Below are 18,922 nucleotides of genomic sequence, written 5' to 3' on the forward strand. Positions count from 1 at the left end.
ATATAATAATCTTGCAAAAAAAAAAAAAAAAGAAGTCAATGCCCGATCTCTGAATCTTAGCAGGTTAAGGTCTGGTTAGTACTTGAATGATAGACCGCCAAGGAATACCAGGTGCTTTAAGCTTTTGGAATTTTTTCACTTAGTATATAATAAATTTGGCAAAAAATAGAGTCAATGCCCGATCTCTGAATATAAGCAGGTTTGGGCCAGGTTAGTACTTGGATGAGAGACCGCCTAGGAATACCAGGTGCTTTAAGCTTTTGGGGTTTCTTTCCTACTTTTATAATGTACTGGCGAGTAGATTGGCTGATCTTTAAATAGCCTTCTCTTTGCAGCAGTCTTCGCTTATGGCCATACCAGCCTGGCTATGCCCGATCTTGTCTGATCTCGGAAGCTAAGCAGGTTTGGGCCTGGTTAGTGCCTGGATGGGAGACCGCCTGGGAATGCCAGGTACTCTAAGCTTTTTGAAATTTTTCACTTAGTATATAATAATTTTGCCAAAAAATAGAGTCAATGCCCGATCTCTGAATATAAGCAGGTTTGCGCCAGGTTAGTACATGGATGGGAGACTGCCTGGGAATATCAGGTGCTTTAAATTTTTGGATATTTTTCACGAATTATATAATAATCTTGCAAAAAAAAAAAAAAAAAGAGTCAATGCCCGATCTCTGAATCTTAGCAGGTTTAGGTCTGGTTAGTACTTGGATGAGAGACCGCCAAGGAATACCAGGTGCTTTAAGCTTTTGGAATTTTTTCACTTAGTATATAATAAATTTGGCAAAAAATAGAGTCAATGCCCGATCTCTGAATATAAGCAGGTTTGGGCCAGGTTAGTACATGGATGGGAGACTGCCTGGGAATACCAGGTGCTTTAAATTTTTGGATATTTTTCACGAATTATATAATAATCTTGCAAAAAAAAAAAAAAAAGAAGTCAATGCCCGATCTCTGAATCTTAGCAGGTTAAGGTCTGGTTAGTACTTGAATGATAGACCGCCAAGGAATACCAGGTGCTTTAAGCTTTTGGAATTTTTTCACTTAGTATATAATAAATTTGGCAAAAAATAGAGTCAATGCCCGATCTCTGAATATAAGCAGGTTTGGGCCAGGTTAGTACTTGGATGAGAGACCGCCTAGGAATACCAGGTGCTTTAAGCTTTTGGGGTTTCTTTCCTACTTTTATAATGTACTGGCGAGTAGATTGGCTGATCTTTAAATAGCCTTCTCTTTGCAGCAGTCTTCGCTTATGGCCATACCAGCCTGGCTATGCCCGATCTTGTCTGATCTCGGAAGCTAAGCAGGTTTGGGCCTGGTTAGTGCCTGGATGGGAGACCGCCTGGGAATGCCAGGTACTCTAAGCTATTTTGAAATTTTTCACTTAGTATATAATAATTTTGCCAAAAAATAGAGTCAATGCCCGATCTCTGAATATAAGCAGGTTTGCGCCAGGTTAGTACATGGATGGGAGACTGCCTGGGAATATCAGGTGCTTTAAATTTTTGGATATTTTTCACGAATTATATAATAATCTTGCAAAAAAAAAAAAAAAAAGAGTCAATGCCCGATCTCTGAATCTTAGCAGGTTTAGGTCTGGTTAGTACTTGGATGAGAGACCGCCAAGGAATACCAGGTGCTTTAAGCTTTTGGAATTTTTTCACTTAGTATATAATAAATTTGGCAAAAAATAGAGTCAATGCCCGATCTCTGAATATAAGCAGGTTTGGGCCAGGTTAGTACATGGATGGGAGACTGCCTGGGAATACCAGGTGCTTTAAATTTTTGGATATTTTTCACGAATTATATAATAATCTTGCAAAAAAAAAAAAAAAGAAGTCAATGCCCGATCTCTGAATCTTAGCAGGTTAAGGTCTGGTTAGTACTTGAATGATAGACCGCCAAGGAATACCAGGTGCTTTAAGCTTTTGGAATTTTTTCACTTAGTATATAATAAATTTGGCAAAAAATAGAGTCAATGCCCGATCTCTGAATATAAGCAGGTTTGGGCCAGGTTAGTACTTGGATGAGAGACCGCCTAGGAATACCAGGTGCTTTAAGCTTTTGGGGTTTCTTTCCTACTTTTATAATGTACTGGCGAGTAGATTGGCTGATCTTTAAATAGCCTTCTCTTTGCAGCAGTCTTCGCTTATGGCCATACCAGCCTGGCTATGCCCGATCTTGTCTGATCTCGGAAGCTAAGCAGGTTTGGGCCTGGTTAGTGCCTGGATGGGAGACCGCCTGGGAATGCCAGGTACTCTAAGCTATTTTGAAATTTTTCACTTAGTATATAATAATTTTGCCAAAAAATAGAGTCAATGCCCGATCTCTGAATATAAGCAGGTTTGCGCCAGGTTAGTACATGGATGGGAGACTGCCTGGGAATATCAGGTGCTTTAAATTTTTGGATATTTTTCACGAATTATATAATAATCTTGCAAAAAAAAAAAAAAAAAGAGTCAATGCCCGATCTCTGAATCTTAGCAGGTTTAGGTCTGGTTAGTACTTGGATGAGAGACCGCCAAGGAATACCAGGTGCTTTAAGCTTTTGGAATTTTTTCACTTAGTATATAATAAATTTGGCAAAAAATAGAGTCAATGCCCGATCTCTGAATATAAGCAGGTTTGGGCCAGGTTAGTACATGGATGGGAGACTGCCTGGGAATACCAGGTGCTTTAAATTTTTGGATATTTTTCACGAATTATATAATAATCTTGCAAAAAAAAAAAAAAAGAAGTCAATGCCCGATCTCTGAATCTTAGCAGGTTAAGGTCTGGTTAGTACTTGAATGATAGACCGCCAAGGAATACCAGGTGCTTTAAGCTTTTGGAATTTTTTCACTTAGTATATAATAAATTTGGCAAAAAATAGAGTCAATGCCCGATCTCTGAATATAAGCAGGTTTGGGCCAGGTTAGTACTTGGATGAGAGACCGCCTAGGAATACCAGGTGCTTTAAGCTTTTGGGGTTTCTTTCCTACTTTTATAATGTACTGGCGAGTAGATTGGCTGATCTTTAAATAGCCTTCTCTTTGCAGCAGTCTTCGCTTATGGCCATACCAGCCTGGCTATGCCCGATCTTGTCTGATCTCGGAAGCTAAGCAGGTTTGGGCCTGGTTAGTGCCTGGATGGGAGACCGCCTGGGAATACCAGGTACTCTAAGCTTTTTGAAATTTTTCACTTAGTATATAATAATTTTGCCAAAAAATAGAGTCAATGCCCGATCTCTGAATATAAGCAGGTTTGCGCCAGGTTAGTACATGGATGGGAGACTGCCTGGGAATATCAGGTGCTTTAAATTTTTGGATATTTTTCACGAATTATATAATAATCTTGCAAAAAAAAAAAAAAAAAAAAGAGTCAATGCCCGATCTCTGAATCTTAGCAGGTTTAGGTCTGGTTAGTACTTGGATGAGAGACCGCCAAGGAATACCAGGTGCTTTAAGCTTTTGGAATTTTTTCACTTAGTATATAATAAATTTGGCAAAAAATAGAGTCAATGCCCGATCTCTGAATATAAGCAGGTTTGGGCCAGGTTAGTACATGGATGGGAGACTGCCTGGGAATACCAGGTGCTTTAAATTTTTGGATATTTTTCACGAATTATATAATAATCTTGCAAAAAAAAAAAAAAAAAAAAAGAGTCAATGCCCGATCTCTGAATCTTAGCAGGTTTAGGTCTGGTTAGTACTTGGATGAGAGACCGCCAAGGAATACCAGGTGCTTTAAGCTTTTGGAATTTTTTCACTTAGTATATAATAAATTTGGCAAAAAATAGAGTCAATGCCCGATCTCTGAATATAAGCAGGTTTGGGCCAGGTTAGTACATGGATGGGAGACTGCCTGGGAATACCAGGTGCTTTAAATTTTTGGATATTTTTCACAAATTATATAATAATCTTGCAAAAAAAAAAAAAAAAAGAGTCAATGCCCGATCTCTGAATCTTAGCAGGTTTAGGTCTGGTTAGTACTTGGATGAGAGACCGCCAAGGAATACCAGGTGCTTTAAGCTTTTGGAATTTTTTCACTTAGTATATAATAAATTTGGCAAAAAATAGAGTCAATGCCCGATCTCTGAATATAAGCAGGTTTGGGCCAGGTTAGTACATGGATGGGAGACTGCCTGGGAATACCAGGTGCTTTAAATTTTTGGATATTTTTCACGAATTATATAATAATCTTGCAAAAAAAAAAAAAAAAAGAAGAAGTCAATGCCCGATCTCTGAATCTTAGCAGGTTAAGGTCTGGTTAGTACTTGAATGATAGACCGCCAAGGAATACCAGGTGCTTTAAGCTTTTGGAATTTTTTCACTTAGTATATAATAAATTTGGCAAAAAATAGAGTCAATGCCCGATCTCTGAATATAAGCAGGTTTGGGCCAGGTTAGTACTTGGATGAGAGACCGCCTAGGAATACCAGGTGCTTTAAGCTTTTGGGGTTTCTTTCCTACTTTTATAATGTACTGGCGAGTAGATTGGCTGATCTTTAAATAGCCTTCTCTTTGCAGCAGTCTTCGCTTATGGCCATACCAGCCTGGCTATGCCCGATCTTGTCTGATCTCGGAAGCTAAGCAGGTTTGGGCCTGGTTAGTGCCTGGATGGGAGACCGCCTGGGAATGCCAGGTACTCTAAGCTTTTTGAAATTTTTCACTTAGTATATAATAATTTTGCCAAAAAATAGAGTCAATGCCCGATCTCTGAATATAAGCAGGTTTGCGCCAGGTTAGTACATGGATGGGAGACTGCCTGGGAATATCAGGTGCTTTAAATTTTTGGATATTTTTCACGAATTATATAATAATCTTGCAAAAAAAAAAAAAAAAAAAAGAGTCAATGCCCGATCTCTGAATCTTAGCAGGTTTAGGTCTGGTTAGTACTTGGATGAGAGACCGCCAAGGAATACCAGGTGCTTTAAGCTTTTGGAATTTTTTCACTTAGTATATAATAAATTTGGCAAAAAATAGAGTCAATGCCCGATCTCTGAATATAAGCAGGTTTGGGCCAGGTTAGTACATGGATGGGAGACTGCCTGGGAATACCAGGTGCTTTAAATTTTTGGATATTTTTCACAAATTATATAATAATCTTGCAAAAAAAAAAAAAAAAGAGTCAATGCCCGATCTCTGAATCTTAGCAGGTTTAGGTCTGGTTAGTACTTGGATGAGAGACCGCCAAGGAATACCAGGTGCTTTAAGCTTTTGGAATTTTTTCACTTAGTATATAATAAATTTGGCAAAAAATAGAGTCAATGCCCGATCTCTGAATATAAGCAGGTTTGGGCCAGGTTAGTACATGGATGGGAGACTGCCTGGGAATACCAGGTGCTTTAAATTTTTGGATATTTTTCACGAATTATATAATAATCTTGCAAAAAAAAAAAAAAAGAGTCAATGCCCGATCTCTGAATCTTAGCAGGTTAAGGTCTGGTTAGTACTTGAATGATAGACCGCCAAGGAATACCAGGTGCTTTAAGCTTTTGGAATTTTTTCACTTAGTATATAATAAATTTGGCAAAAAATAGAGTCAATGCCCGATCTCTGAATATAAGCAGGTTTGGGCCAGGTTAGTACTTGGATGAGAGACCGCCTGGAATACCAGGTGCTTTAAGCTTTTTTGAAATTTTTCACTTAGTATATAATAATTTTGCCAAAAAATAGAGTCAATGCCCGATCTCTGAATATAAGCAGGTTTGCGCCAGGTTAGTACATGGATGGGAGACTGCCTGGGAATACAGGTGCTTTAAATTTTTGGATATTTTTCACGAATTATATAATAATCTTGCAAAAAAAAAAAAAAAAAAAGAGTCAATGCCCGATCTCTGAATCTTAGCAGGTTTAGGTCTGGTTAGTACTTGGATGAGAGACCGCCAAGGAATACCAGGTGCTTTAAGCTTTTGGAATTTTTTCACTTAGTATATAATAAATTTGGCAAAAAATAGAGTCAATGCCCGATCTCTGAATATAAGCAGGTTTGGGCCAGGTTAGTACATGGATGGGAGACTGCCTGGGAATACCAGGTGCTTTAAATTTTTGGATATTTTTCACGAATTATATAATAATCTTGCAAAAAAAAAAAAAAAAGAGTCAATGCCCGATCTCTGAATCTTAGCAGGTTTAGGTCTGGTTAGTACTTGGATGAGAGACCGCCAAGGAATACCAGGTGCTTTAAGCTTTTGGAATTTTTTCACTTAGTATATAATAAATTTGGCAAAAAATAGAGTCAATGCCCGATCTCTGAATATAAGCAGGTTTGGGCCAGGTTAGTACATGGATGGGAGACTGCCTGGGAATACCAGGTGCTTTAAATTTTTGGATATTTTTCACGAATTATATAATAATCTTGCAAAAAAAAAAAAAAAAGAAGAAGTCAATGCCCGATCTCTGAATCTTAGCAGGTTAAGGTCTGGTTAGTACTTGAATGATAGACCGCCAAGGAATACCAGGTGCTTTAAGCTTTTGGAATTTTTTCACTTAGTATATAATAAATTTGGCAAAAAATAGAGTCAATGCCCGATCTCTGAATATAAGCAGGTTTGGGCCAGGTTAGTACTTGGATGAGAGACCGCCTAGGAATACCAGGTGCTTTAAGCTTTTGGGGTTTCTTTCCTACTTTTATAATGTACTGGCGAGTAGATTGGCTGATCTTTAAATAGCCTTCTCTTTGCAGCAGTCTTCGCTTATGGCCATACCAGCCTGGCTATGCCCGATCTTGTCTGATCTCGGAAGCTAAGCAGGTTTGGGCCTGGTTAGTGCCTGGATGGGAGACCGCCTGGGAATGCCAGGTACTCTAAGCTTTTTGAAATTTTTCACTTAGTATATAATAATTTTGCCAAAAAATAGAGTCAATGCCCGATCTCTGAATATAAGCAGGTTTGCGCCAGGTTAGTACATGGATGGGAGACTGCCTGGGAATATCAGGTGCTTTAAATTTTTGGATATTTTTCACGAATTATATAATAATCTTGCAAAAAAAAAAAAAAAAAAAAGAGTCAATGCCCGATCTCTGAATCTTAGCAGGTTTAGGTCTGGTTAGTACTTGGATGAGAGACCGCCAAGGAATACCAGGTGCTTTAAGCTTTTGGAATTTTTTCACTTAGTATATAATAAATTTGGCAAAAAATAGAGTCAATGCCCGATCTCTGAATATAAGCAGGTTTGGGCCAGGTTAGTACATGGATGGGAGACTGCCTGGGAATACCAGGTGCTTTAAATTTTTGGATATTTTTCACAAATTATATAATAATCTTGCAAAAAAAAAAAAAAAAAAGAGTCAATGCCCGATCTCTGAATCTTAGCAGGTTTAGGTCTGGTTAGTACTTGGATGAGAGACCGCCAAGGAATACCAGGTGCTTTAAGCTTTTGGAATTTTTTCACTTAGTATATAATAAATTTGGCAAAAAATAGAGTCAATGCCCGATCTCTGAATATAAGCAGGTTTGGGCCAGGTTAGTACATGGATGGGAGACTGCCTGGGAATACCAGGTGCTTTAAATTTTTGGATATTTTTCACGAATTATATAATAATCTTGCAAAAAAAAAAAAAAAGAAGTCAATGCCCGATCTCTGAATCTTAGCAGGTTAAGGTCTGGTTAGTACTTGAATGATAGACCGCCAAGGAATACCAGGTGCTTTAAGCTTTTGGAATTTTTTCACTTAGTATATAATAAATTTGGCAAAAAATAGAGTCAATGCCCGATCTCTGAATATAAGCAGGTTTGGGCCAGGTTAGTACTTGGATGAGAGACCGCCTGGGAATACCAGGTGCTTTAAGCTTTTTGAAATTTTTCACTTAGTATATAATAATTTTGCCAAAAAATAGAGTCAATGCCCGATCTCTGAATATAAGCAGGTTTGCGCCAGGTTAGTACATGGATGGGAGACTGCCTGGGAATACCAGGTGCTTTAAATTTTTGGATATTTTTCACGAATTATATAATAATCTTGCAAAAAAAAAAAAAAAAAAGAGTCAATGCCCGATCTCTGAATCTTAGCAGGTTTAGGTCTGGTTAGTACTTGGATGAGAGACCGCCAAGGAATACCAGGTGCTTTAAGCTTTTGGAATTTTTTCACTTAGTATATAATAAATTTGGCAAAAAATAGAGTCAATGCCCGATCTCTGAATATAAGCAGGTTTGGGCCAGGTTAGTACATGGATGGGAGACTGCCTGGGAATACCAGGTGCTTTAAATTTTTGGATATTTTTCACGAATTATATAATAATCTTGCAAAAAAAAAAAAAAAGAGTCAATGCCCGATCTCTGAATTTTAGCAGGTTTAGGTCTAGTTAGTACTTGGATGAGAGACCGCCAAGGAATACCAGGTGCTTTAAGCTTTTGGAATTTTTTCACTTAGTATATAATAAATTTGGCAAAAAATAGAGTCAATGCCCGATCTCTGAATATAAGCAGGTTTGGGCCAGGTTAGTACATGGATGGGAGACTGCCTGGGAAATACCAGGTGCTTTAAATTTTTGGATATTTTTCACGAATTATATAATAATCTTGCAAAAAAAAAAAAAAGAAGTCAATGCCCGATCTCTGAATCTTAGCAGGTTAAGGTCTGGTTAGTACTTGAATGATAGACCGCCAAGGAATACCAGGTGCTTTAAAGCTTTTGGAATTTTTTCACTTAGTATATAATAAATTTGGCAAAAAATAGAGTCAATGGCCCGATCTCTGAATATAAGCAGGTTTGGGCCAGGTTAGTACTTGGATGAGAGACCGCCTAGGAATACCAGGTGCTTTAAGCTTTTGGGGTTTCTTTCCTACTTTTATAATGTACTGGCGAGTAGATTGGCTGATCTTTAAATAGCCTTCTCTTTGCAGCAGTCTTCGCTTATGGCCATACCAGCCTGGCTATGCCCGATCTTGTCTGATCTCGGAAGCTAAGCAGGTTTGGGCCTGGTTAGTGCCTGGATGGGAGACCGCCTGGGAATGCCAGGTACTCTAATCTATTTTGAAATTTTTCACTTAGTATATAATAATTTTGCCAAAAAATAGAGTCAATGCCCGATCTCTGAATATAAGCAGGTTTGCGCCAGGTTAGTACATGGATGGGAGACTGCCTGGGAATACCAGGTGCTTTAAATTTTTGGATATTTTTCACGAATTATATAATAATCTTGCAAAAAAAAAAAAAAAGAGTCCAATGCCCGATCTCTGAATTTTAGCAGGTTTAGGTCTAGTTAGTACTTGGATGAGAGACCGCCAAGGAATACCAGGTGCTTTAAGCTTTTGGAATTTTTTCACTTAGTATATAATAAATTTGGCAAAAAATAGAGTCAATGCCCGATCTCTGAATATAAGCAGGTTTGGGGCCAGGTTAGTACATGGATGGGAGACTGCCTGGGAATACCAGGTGCTTTAAATTTTTGGATATTTTTCACGAAATTATATAATAATCTTGCAAAAAAAAAAAAAAGAAGTCAATGCCCGATCTCTGAATCTTAGCAGGTTAAGGTCTGGTTAGTACTTGAATGATAGACCGCCAAGGAATACCAGGTGCTTTAAGCTTTTGGAATTTTTTCACTTAGTATATAATAAATTTGGCAAAAAATAGAGTCAATGCCCGATCTCTGAATATAAGCAGGTTTGGGCCAGGTTAGTACTTGGATGAGAGACCGCCTAGGAAATACCAGGTGCTTTAAGCTTTTGGGGTTTCTTTCCTACTTTTATAATGTACTGGCGAGTAGATTGGCTGATCTTTAAATAGCCTTCTCTTTGCAGCAGTCTTCGCTTATGGCCATACCAGCCTGGCTATGCCCGATCTTGTCTGATCTCGGAAGCTAAGCAGGTTTGGGCCTGGTTAGTGCCTGGATGGGAGACCGCCTGGGAATGCCAGGTACTCTAATCTATTTTGAAATTTTTCACTTAGTATATAATAATTTTGCCAAAAAATAGAGTCAATGCCCGATCTCTGAATATAAGCAGGTTTGCGCCAGGTTAGTACATGGATGGGAGACTGCCTGGGAAAATCAGGTGCTTTAAATTTTTGGATATTTTTCACGAATTATATAATAATCTTGCAAAAAAAAAAAAAAAAAGAGTCAATGCCCGATCTCTGAATCTTAGCAGGTTTAGGTCTGGTTAGTACTTGGATGAGAGACCGCCAAGGAATACCAAGTGCTTTAAGCTTTTGGAATTTTTTCACTTAGTATATAATAAATTTGGCAAAAATAGAGTCAATGCCCGATCTCTGAATATAAGCAGGTTTGGGCCAGGTTAGTACATGGATGGGAGACTGCCTGGGAATACCAGGTGCTTTTAAATTTTTGGATATTTTTCACGAATTATATAATAATCTTGCAAAAAAAAAAAAAAGAAGTCAATGCCCGATCTCTGAATCTTAGCAGGTTAAGGTCTGGTTAGTACTTGAATGATAGACCGCCAAGGAATACCAGGTGCTTTAAGCTTTTGGAATTTTTTCACTTAGTATATAATAAATTTGGCAAAAATAGAGTCAATGCCCGATCTCTGAATATAAGCAGGTTGGGCCAGGTTAGTACTTGGATGAGAGACCGCCTAGGAATACCAGGTGCTTTAAGCTTTTGGGGTTTCTTTCCTACTTTTATAATGTACTGGCGAGTAGATTGGCTGATCTTTAAATAGCCATCTCTTTGCAGCAGTCTTCGCTTATGGCCATACCAGCCTGGCTATGCCCGATCTTGTCTGATCTCGGAAGCTAAGCAGGTTTGGGCCTGGTTAGTGCCTGGATGGGAGACCGCCTGGGAATGCCAGGTACTCTAAGCTATTTTGAAATTTTTCACTTAGTATATAATAATTTTGCCAAAAAATAGAGTCAATGCCCGATCTCTGAATATAAGCAGGTTTGGGCCAGGTTAGTACATGGATGGGAGACTGCCTGGGAATACCAGGTGCTTTAAATTTTTGGATATTTTTCACGAATTATATAATAATCTTGCAAAAAAAAAAAAAAAAGAAGTCAATGCCCGATCTCTGAATCTTAGCAGGTTTAGGTCTGGTTAGTACTTGGATGAGAGACCGCCAAGGAATACCAGGTGCTTTAAGCTTTTGGAATTTTTTCACTTAGTATATAATAAATTTGGCAAAAAATAGACTCAATGCCTGATCTCTGAATATAAGCAGGTTTGGGCCAGGTTAGTACATGGATGGGAGACTGCCTGGGAATACCAGGTGCTTTAAATTTTTGGATTTTTTTCACAAATTATATAATAATCTTGCAAAAAAAAAAAAAAAAAGAGTCAATGCCCGATCTCTGAATTTTAGCAGGTTTAGGTCTAGTTAGTACTTGGATGAGAGACCGCCAAGGAATACCAGGTGCTTTAAGCTTTTGGAATTTTTTCACTTAGTATATAATAAATTTGGCAAAAAATAGAGTCAATGCCCGATCTCTGAATATAAGCAGGTTTGGGCCAGGTTAGTACATGGATGGGAGACTGCCTGGGAATACCAGGTGCTTTAAATTTTTGGATATTTTTCACGAATTATATAATAATCTTGCAAAAAAAAAAAAAAGAAGTCAATGCCCGATCTCTGAATCTTAGCAGGTTAAGGTCTGGTTAGTACTTGAATGATAGACCGCCAAGGAATACCAGGTGCTTTAAGCTTTTGGAATTTTTTCACTTAGTATATAATAAATTTGGCAAAAAATAGAGTCAATGCCCGATCTCTGAATATAAGCAGGTTTGGGCCAGGTTAGTACTTGGATGAGAGACCGCCTGGGAATGCCAGGTACTCTAAGCTATTTTGAAATTTTTCACTTAGTATATAATAATTTTGCCAAAAAATAGAGTCAATGCCCGATCTCTGAATATAAGCAGGTTTGGGCCAGGTTAGTACATGGATGGGAGACTGCCTGGGAATACCAGGTGCTTTAAATTTTTGGATATTTTTCACGAATTATATAATAATCTTGCAAAAAAAAAAAAAAAAAAAAAGAGTCAATGCCCGATCTCTGAATCTTAGCAGGTTTAGGTCTGGTTAGTACTTGGATGAGAGACCGCCAAGGAATACCAGGTGCTTTAAGCTTTTGGAATTTTTTCACTTAGTATATAATAAATTTGGCAAAAAATAGACTCAATGCCTGATCTCTGAATATAAGCAGGTTTGGGCCAGGTTAGTACATGGATGGGAGACTGCCTGGGAATACCAGGTGCTTTAAATTTTTGGATTTTTTTCACAAATTATATAATAATCTTGCAAAAAAAAAAAAAAAAAAGAGTCAATGCCCGATCTCTGAATTTTAGCAGGTTTAGGTCTAGTTAGTACTTGGATGAGAGACCGCCAAGGAATACCAGGTGCTTTAAGCTTTTGGAATTTTTTCACTTAGTATATAATAAATTTGGCAAAAAATAGAGTCAATGCCCGATCTCTGAATATAAGCAGGTTTGGGCCAGGTTAGTACATGGATGGGAGACTGCCTGGGAATACCAGGTGCTTTAAATTTTTGGATATTTTTCACGAATTATATAATAATCTTGCAAAAAAAAAAAAAAAGAAGTCAATGCCCGATCTCTGAATCTTAGCAGGTTAAGGTCTGGTTAGTACTTGAATGATAGACCGCCAAGGAATACCAGGTGCTTTAAGCTTTTGGAATTTTTTCACTTAGTATATAATAAATTTGGCAAAAAATAGAGTCAATGCCCGATCTCTGAATATAAGCAGGTTTGGGCCAGGTTAGTACTTGGATGAGAGACCGCCTGGGAATGCCAGGTACTCTAAGCTATTTTGAAATTTTTCACTTAGTATATAATAATTTTGCCAAAAAATAGAGTCAATGCCCGATCTCTGAATATAAGCAGGTTTGCGCCAGGTTAGTACATGGATGGGAGACTGCCTGGGAATATCAGGTGCTTTAAATTTTTGGATATTTTTCACGAATTATATAATAATCTTGCAAAAAAAAAAAAAAAAAAAAGAGAGTCAATGCCCGATCTCTGAATCTTAGCAGGTTTAGGTCTGGTTAGTACTTGGATGAGAGACCGCCAAAGAATACCAGGTGCTTTAAGCTTTTGGAATTTTTTCACTTAGTATATAATAAATTTGGCAAAATATAAAGTCAATGCCCGATCTCTGAATATAAGCAGGTTTGGGCCAGGTTAGTACATGGATGGGAGACTGCCTGGGAATACCAGGTGCTTTAAATTTTTGGATATTTTTCACGAATTATATAATAATCTTGCAAAAAAAAAAAAAAAGAGTCAATGCCCGATCTCTGAATTTTAGCAGGTTTAGGTCTAGTTAGTACTTGGATGAGAGACCGCCAAGGAATACCAGGTGCTTTAAGCTTTTGGAATTTTTTCACTTAGTATATAATAAATTTGGCAAAAAATAGAGTCAATGCCCGATCTCTGAATATAAATGTGGTTTTATTAACAAAGTTCGGGAGAAGCACGATCAGATAATCATCCAATTTGGTACAGGTGCATCTCGTTTAGCTAATCATCTTATAGCACGCACGCGTATATATATCCAGTCTTCCTACCTCCTGTCCCACGACAGTTTTTCGGCATAGACCGTCTGTCAGCATTCGGTTCGCTCTGTTAGCATTCGGTTCGCGCTGTCCGTCTTCTTATCACAGGCCCAATCTTCCTTCCGACGAAGATATCTATCCGCCGAACACCAACAAGCGTCATCGGTCAGCTGCTCTTCTCGCCAAGCCACACGTTGTGGCCAAAAGCTCGTGCAAATCCTCGAGCTTGCCTCACTCGGCAACACGATTTTCTCGCCAGGACCGGGCTCTATTATAATGCTGGATCGCAGCCGTGCTCCAGTTCTCCCCGCAGTAAACCTCTCTCGCTTTTTCAGCCGTGTCGCAGTTCGATGCTGCCTCCACTAGCGGCGAAGACCGTGCGTTGTTGTAGTGGCATGTCGTTCGTGAAAGAATCGTTTTTCGAATGAATCTTCTAGGCAAACGAATCGTTCTCGGTTTACACTCATTCATGAAGAATTTTTCAGAGTTGTCATCCACAATGAGCGAGTTTCATATGAGTCTCAGAGATCGAGAGCTCTCATTCGTGAACGAAAGGACTAAACCGGTATACATGTCGAGTTGATTAAACAGATACATGTCGTTCGTAAACGCAAGGAACTCTTATCAATTTTGTTAAGATGAGAGTAAACCGGGTCAGTTAGCCATTTAGCATGTCAATCTTGCAAAATGTAAAGCGCAGTTATAGGTACTGTGCACATATTGTTTACATATTTAGCATACAAAAGATAAATTCCACGTTTAATCCCCGATTTATGAACGTGAATATATAGATCAATATATGAACCGTCTGACCAAACAATTAAAATGCTAATCATGCAAGAAAACCTCGTGATTTGCTCATCTGAACAATTTAAATAGACGTTATATATAGAATGCGCTTATGAAGACGCCAAAATTTGTTAAACGGCGTTATGACTTAACTCTGTCCGATGACGATGCCACTTTTTAACCACGAAGCAAAGGCTTTTTGCAGAGTTGTCATCCACACCGAAATGTCTAAAGACATTACATTTGCTTTACTGTGCATGTTTAAACCTCACTGAGATGATACAGACATAAGTTTCATGCAATTATTCCGGCAGGATCAATTATTTAGGGACATATTTCACCATTTACTGGCATGATTATTCAGAATTTTTCACGCTACTGCCTCGTGTTTGGCTGCAGAACAACAAGTGTGAGTAAATTTTCTATCGTCTTTTTAGGACTGTTATATGAAAAGCATGCAAAGTAAATGTCTTTAGAAACGGCTTGAATTTGAATTACTGCAATTAACGTTACTGCCATAGACATGTCTATTGGTACAATGGTTTATAAAACTAAACATGCTACATTGTTTCAAAGCCTCTATTTTCACAGTCCATACTACAACAGGAAAACAGCATCCCAAATTTATCTGCTCCGGAGGCTGTTTAAAAGGGCCCGAAGGCCAAAACAAGAGGAAAAGATGCTTTTCCAACAGGACCGTATTAATTCAGACAAGGTTTGAGCAATTGTCAAATCAGCCAACAACTACAGCAGCCAAAGCAAGCATGAAGCTACTTTTACTTGCAACACGGGCCTGCACATCTCAGTATTTCCATCCTGTTACTTCCGCCCTTAACTCTTCCGCTCCCTCATGCTACTAACCATTTTTCTGTTCAGTGGCCTCCAGCTCCAGATTTGCCAGAAGGCAGAGGGTACCAAGACCTATTATTGGTCAGGCCGATTATTTTATTTATTTATATATCTATCTCGAACCCTCTTCAGCCAACCCCTCTAACGCCAGCCCATCCCCTTCCACTAAAACTCCTAATCTACCATAGCTAACTCTCCTAACATGCCCTATCTATCTGTAATGGTCAATCCTCACTTCAGCCATCCTTCCGCAGGAGCTTTCTCTGTATCTCCCCACCGCCGCAGCATTGTCCGCTCCCGCAGGAGCCTTCTCTATATCCCCCCACCGCCGCAGTATTGTCCGCTCCTACAGGAGCCTTTTCTGTTTTTTCCTCACTGCCGCAGCAGTCTCCGCTTCCGCAGGAGCCTCTACCTATATTTCACCACTGCCGCAGCAGTGTCTTCTCCCGCAGGAGCCTCTACCTATATTTCACCACTGCCATAGCAGTGTCTGCTCCCGCAGGAGCCTCTACCTATATTCCACCACTGCCGCAGCAGTGTCTGCTCCCGCAGGAGCCTCTACCTATATTCCACCACTGCCGCAGCAGTGTCTGCTCCCGCAGGAGCCTCTACCTATATTTCACCACTGCCATAGCAGTGTCTGCTCCCGCAGGAGCCCTTTCCATCCTTCCCTACTGCCGCAATTCTCGCTGCCGCAAGAGCCTCAAAAATAAATAAATAAATAAATAAATAAATAAATAAATAAATAAAAATATATATTTTATGTCCATTCTCCAATTCAACCTCATCAGGCTTGCTTTTGTCTAACTCCGGAACGCCCAATCTAAATTCACGATGGACCCTCATTTCATCAACGACTCTGGTTTAAAAAAAAAAAAAAAAAAAAAAATTAATCGAGTAACAAAATGTGTTGTTGCTTAATTATACTGATGTGCGCATGCACAGTAAATCTGATGGGTAGGATAAAATGTCAGGACCCCGGACCTTTATTTAGTCGGGTTGACGTACCTTTTCAGTTCTGTGTATGTGATGTGACGCTAGTTTTACTTAAAGTTAAATGCTCATGAACTGACTGTCAGAGCAGTTCTGGAGATGTTGTTCATGTGTTCAAGTCCTCATTTAGTGAGACAGCAGACGCAGAAATTACCGTGAGAGTAATGCGCGCTTCAGTGTGTGTGTGAAAAAGGAAGTCGCGCTCCTGCTCCATTCATTAACAGAGACACACAGAACATGCAGGATTTACATTTAAACACTGTTCCGTCTTAATATTTAGAGATATTAATTTGTGAATCGGATGTAAGTGCAATTACCTATTTTGATTAATTCATTCAAAAAAAAAAAAAATTCATTGCGAAAGAACCTGACGTGAGATTTAGAATAAATTAAAAGAGGCTTTGAAGCAGAGGAATTTGCCTACATCATTTTTTGTAATCGCGTTACTCGAGGAATCGTTTCAGCCCTAATCTTAAGCAGCTCAAAAGGGGCCTCTCACATAATCCGATAGATGCCCTCGGTTGTTGTTCATCAGACATTTAAAAAAAAAAAAAAAAAAAAAAATTTATATATTCCTCCTTAAATCATGTTGTGTACTTGAATAATAGAAGCCTCTCAGTTATCGTTTCTTCGGCCAAAGTAAGGGCCCTCCAGCCATCGTTACAATCTCCTTGCCTATTTCAGCATCGGACAGGGCTCTCCCTTCCGGTGCAGCAGACCCACGGCTCCCTTCGGTCGCAGGGTGAACCCCCCGTCTGAGTTATGTTGCATGCTCAAGGGCGGATAGGGTTCTCCCTCCCGGGGGAATAGAGCTGCTGGCTCCCTTCGGTCGCAGTGAGAGCCCTCCATCAGACGCATCAAGCCATGCCTCGCATCGCAAGGGGGACTCGCCTTTCCGGTGCAGCAGAGCCGCAGCTCCCTTCGGACGCAGCAAAAGTCCCTCCAACAGTCGTCTTCTAGTTAGCGTCAATCAGGGCTCTCCCCTCCGGGGCAGCACTCCTGCTGCAGAGTTGCGAACCCCCTACGGAGGCTGGGAGAACCCTCAGAGGCAAAAAACCGTGCCTCCATAAACCCGCAATGGGGGACTCCCCCTTCCGGTGCAGCAGAGCCGCAGCTCCCTTCGGATGCAGCGGGAGTCCCTCCAACAGTCGCGTCTCTTTGCCTTCTCAGCATCGGACTAGGGCTCCTCTTCCGGTGCAGCAGACCCACAGCTCCCTTCGGTCGCAGTGTGAACCCCCCATCTGAGTTATGTTGCATGCTCCACGATGGCTAGGGATCTCCCTCCCGATGGGGTACAGCCGCTGGCTCCCTTCGGTTGCATTAGGAGCCCTTCATCCGACGCGCCAAACCGCGGCTCGAATCTCATTGCCTATTTAGCATCTGACGGGGCTCTCCCTTCTGGTGCAGCAGACCCACGGCTCCCTTCGGTCGCAGTGTGAACCCCCCGTCCGAGTTATGTTGCATACTCTATGGCGGCCAGGGATCTCCCTCCCGATGGGATACAGTCGCTGGCTCCCTTCAGTCGCAGTGAGAGCCCTCCATCAGATGCAACAAACCGCGCCTCGTACTCAGCCGCAAGAGGGACTCTCCCTTCCGGTGCAGCAGAGCCGCAGCTCCCTTCGGAGGCAGCAAGAGTCCCTCATTTCTTGATATCTGGCATTGTGCTCCTCCCATAAGCGGCATGGAGGGCTCGCTGGTAAGACGTTGCGAGCCGCAGCTCTCGTCGAACACTGCACGGGCTCTCCAGGTCGCTCTGCATTTTCTTCCCAACACGCATATTTTGGGGGGCAACTAAATTTTATCTCTCTGGCTGCTGTCCTATGGCTTTAAGCTTCTTTTGGGGAGTTATTTGGGTTCGGGCTATGCTCCGGGCCCGGACCCCTCCCCCAGGACAGCACGCCAAAATATGCCTACTATTTGCCTTCAGATTAGATGTAAGGGTGAACTCGTGAAATGTGGTTTTATTAACAAAGTTCGGGAGAAGCACGATCAGATAATCATCCAATTTGGTACAGGTGCATCTCGTTTAGCTAATCATCTTATAGCACGCACGCGTATATATATCCAGTCTTCCTACCTCCTGTCCCACGACAGTTTTTCGGCAACCCTCCTCCACCCCAACTCCTCACTTCTAATCTATTTATCCCAAATTGGGATAGGGGGAGTTATTTGGGTTCGGGCTATGCTCCGGGCCCGGACCCCTCCCCCAGGACAGCACGCCAAAATATGCCTACTATTTGCCTTCAGATTAGATGTAAGGGTGAACTCGTGAAGCAGGTTTGGGCCAGGTTAGTACATGGATGGGAGACTGCCTGGGAATACCAGGTGCTTTAAATTTTTGGATATTTTTCACGAATTATATAATAATCTTGCAAAAAAAAAAAAAAGAAGTCAATGCCCGATCTCTGAATCTTAGCAGGTTAAGGTCTGGTTAGTACTTGAATGATAGACCGCCAAGGAATACCAGGTGCTTTAAGCTTTTGGAATTTTTTCACTTAGTATATAATAAATTTGGCAAAAAATAGAGTCAATGCCCGATCTCTGAATATAAGCAGGTTTGGGCCAGGTTAGTACTTGGATGAGAGACCGCCTAGGAATACCAGGTGCTTTAAGCTTTTGGGGTTTCTTTCCTACTTTTATAATGTACTGGCGAGTAGATTGGCTGATCTTTAAATAGCCTTCTCTTTGCAGCAGTCTTCGCTTATGGCCATACCAGCCTGGCTATGCCCGATCTTGTCTGATCTCGGAAGCTAAGCAGGTTTGGGCCTGGTTAGTGCCTGGATGGGAGACCGCCTGGGAATGCCAGGTACTCTAATCTATTTTGAAATTTTTCACTTAGTATATAA

At 40.4% G+C, this 18,922-nt stretch overlaps 10 pseudogenes; all 10 read left to right on the forward strand.

The window, feature by feature from the left end:
• Positions 1-343: 343 nt before the first annotated feature.
• LOC113102616 (uncharacterized) lies at positions 344-462 on the forward strand (annotated as a pseudogene).
• Positions 463-1,242: 780 nt separating this feature from the next.
• LOC113102617 (uncharacterized) lies at positions 1,243-1,361 on the forward strand (annotated as a pseudogene).
• Positions 1,362-2,141: 780 nt separating this feature from the next.
• Positions 2,142-2,260, forward strand: LOC113102618 (uncharacterized; annotated as a pseudogene).
• Positions 2,261-3,040: 780 nt separating this feature from the next.
• LOC113102599 (uncharacterized) lies at positions 3,041-3,159 on the forward strand (annotated as a pseudogene).
• Positions 3,160-4,510: 1,351 nt separating this feature from the next.
• On the forward strand, positions 4,511-4,629 carry LOC113102620 (uncharacterized; annotated as a pseudogene).
• Positions 4,630-6,668: 2,039 nt separating this feature from the next.
• Positions 6,669-6,787, forward strand: LOC113102621 (uncharacterized; annotated as a pseudogene).
• Positions 6,788-8,826: 2,039 nt separating this feature from the next.
• LOC113102629 (uncharacterized) lies at positions 8,827-8,945 on the forward strand (annotated as a pseudogene).
• Positions 8,946-9,726: 781 nt separating this feature from the next.
• LOC113102632 (uncharacterized) lies at positions 9,727-9,845 on the forward strand (annotated as a pseudogene).
• A 777-nt stretch (positions 9,846-10,622) lies between these two features.
• On the forward strand, positions 10,623-10,741 carry LOC113102622 (uncharacterized; annotated as a pseudogene).
• Positions 10,742-18,775: 8,034 nt separating this feature from the next.
• On the forward strand, positions 18,776-18,894 carry LOC113102633 (uncharacterized; annotated as a pseudogene).
• Positions 18,895-18,922: the final 28 nt, after the last annotated feature.

Source organism: Carassius auratus, unplaced genomic scaffold (assembly GCF_003368295.1).
Source record: "Carassius auratus strain Wakin unplaced genomic scaffold, ASM336829v1 scaf_tig00217743, whole genome shotgun sequence".
NCBI lineage: Eukaryota > Metazoa > Chordata > Actinopteri > Cypriniformes > Cyprinidae > Carassius > Carassius auratus.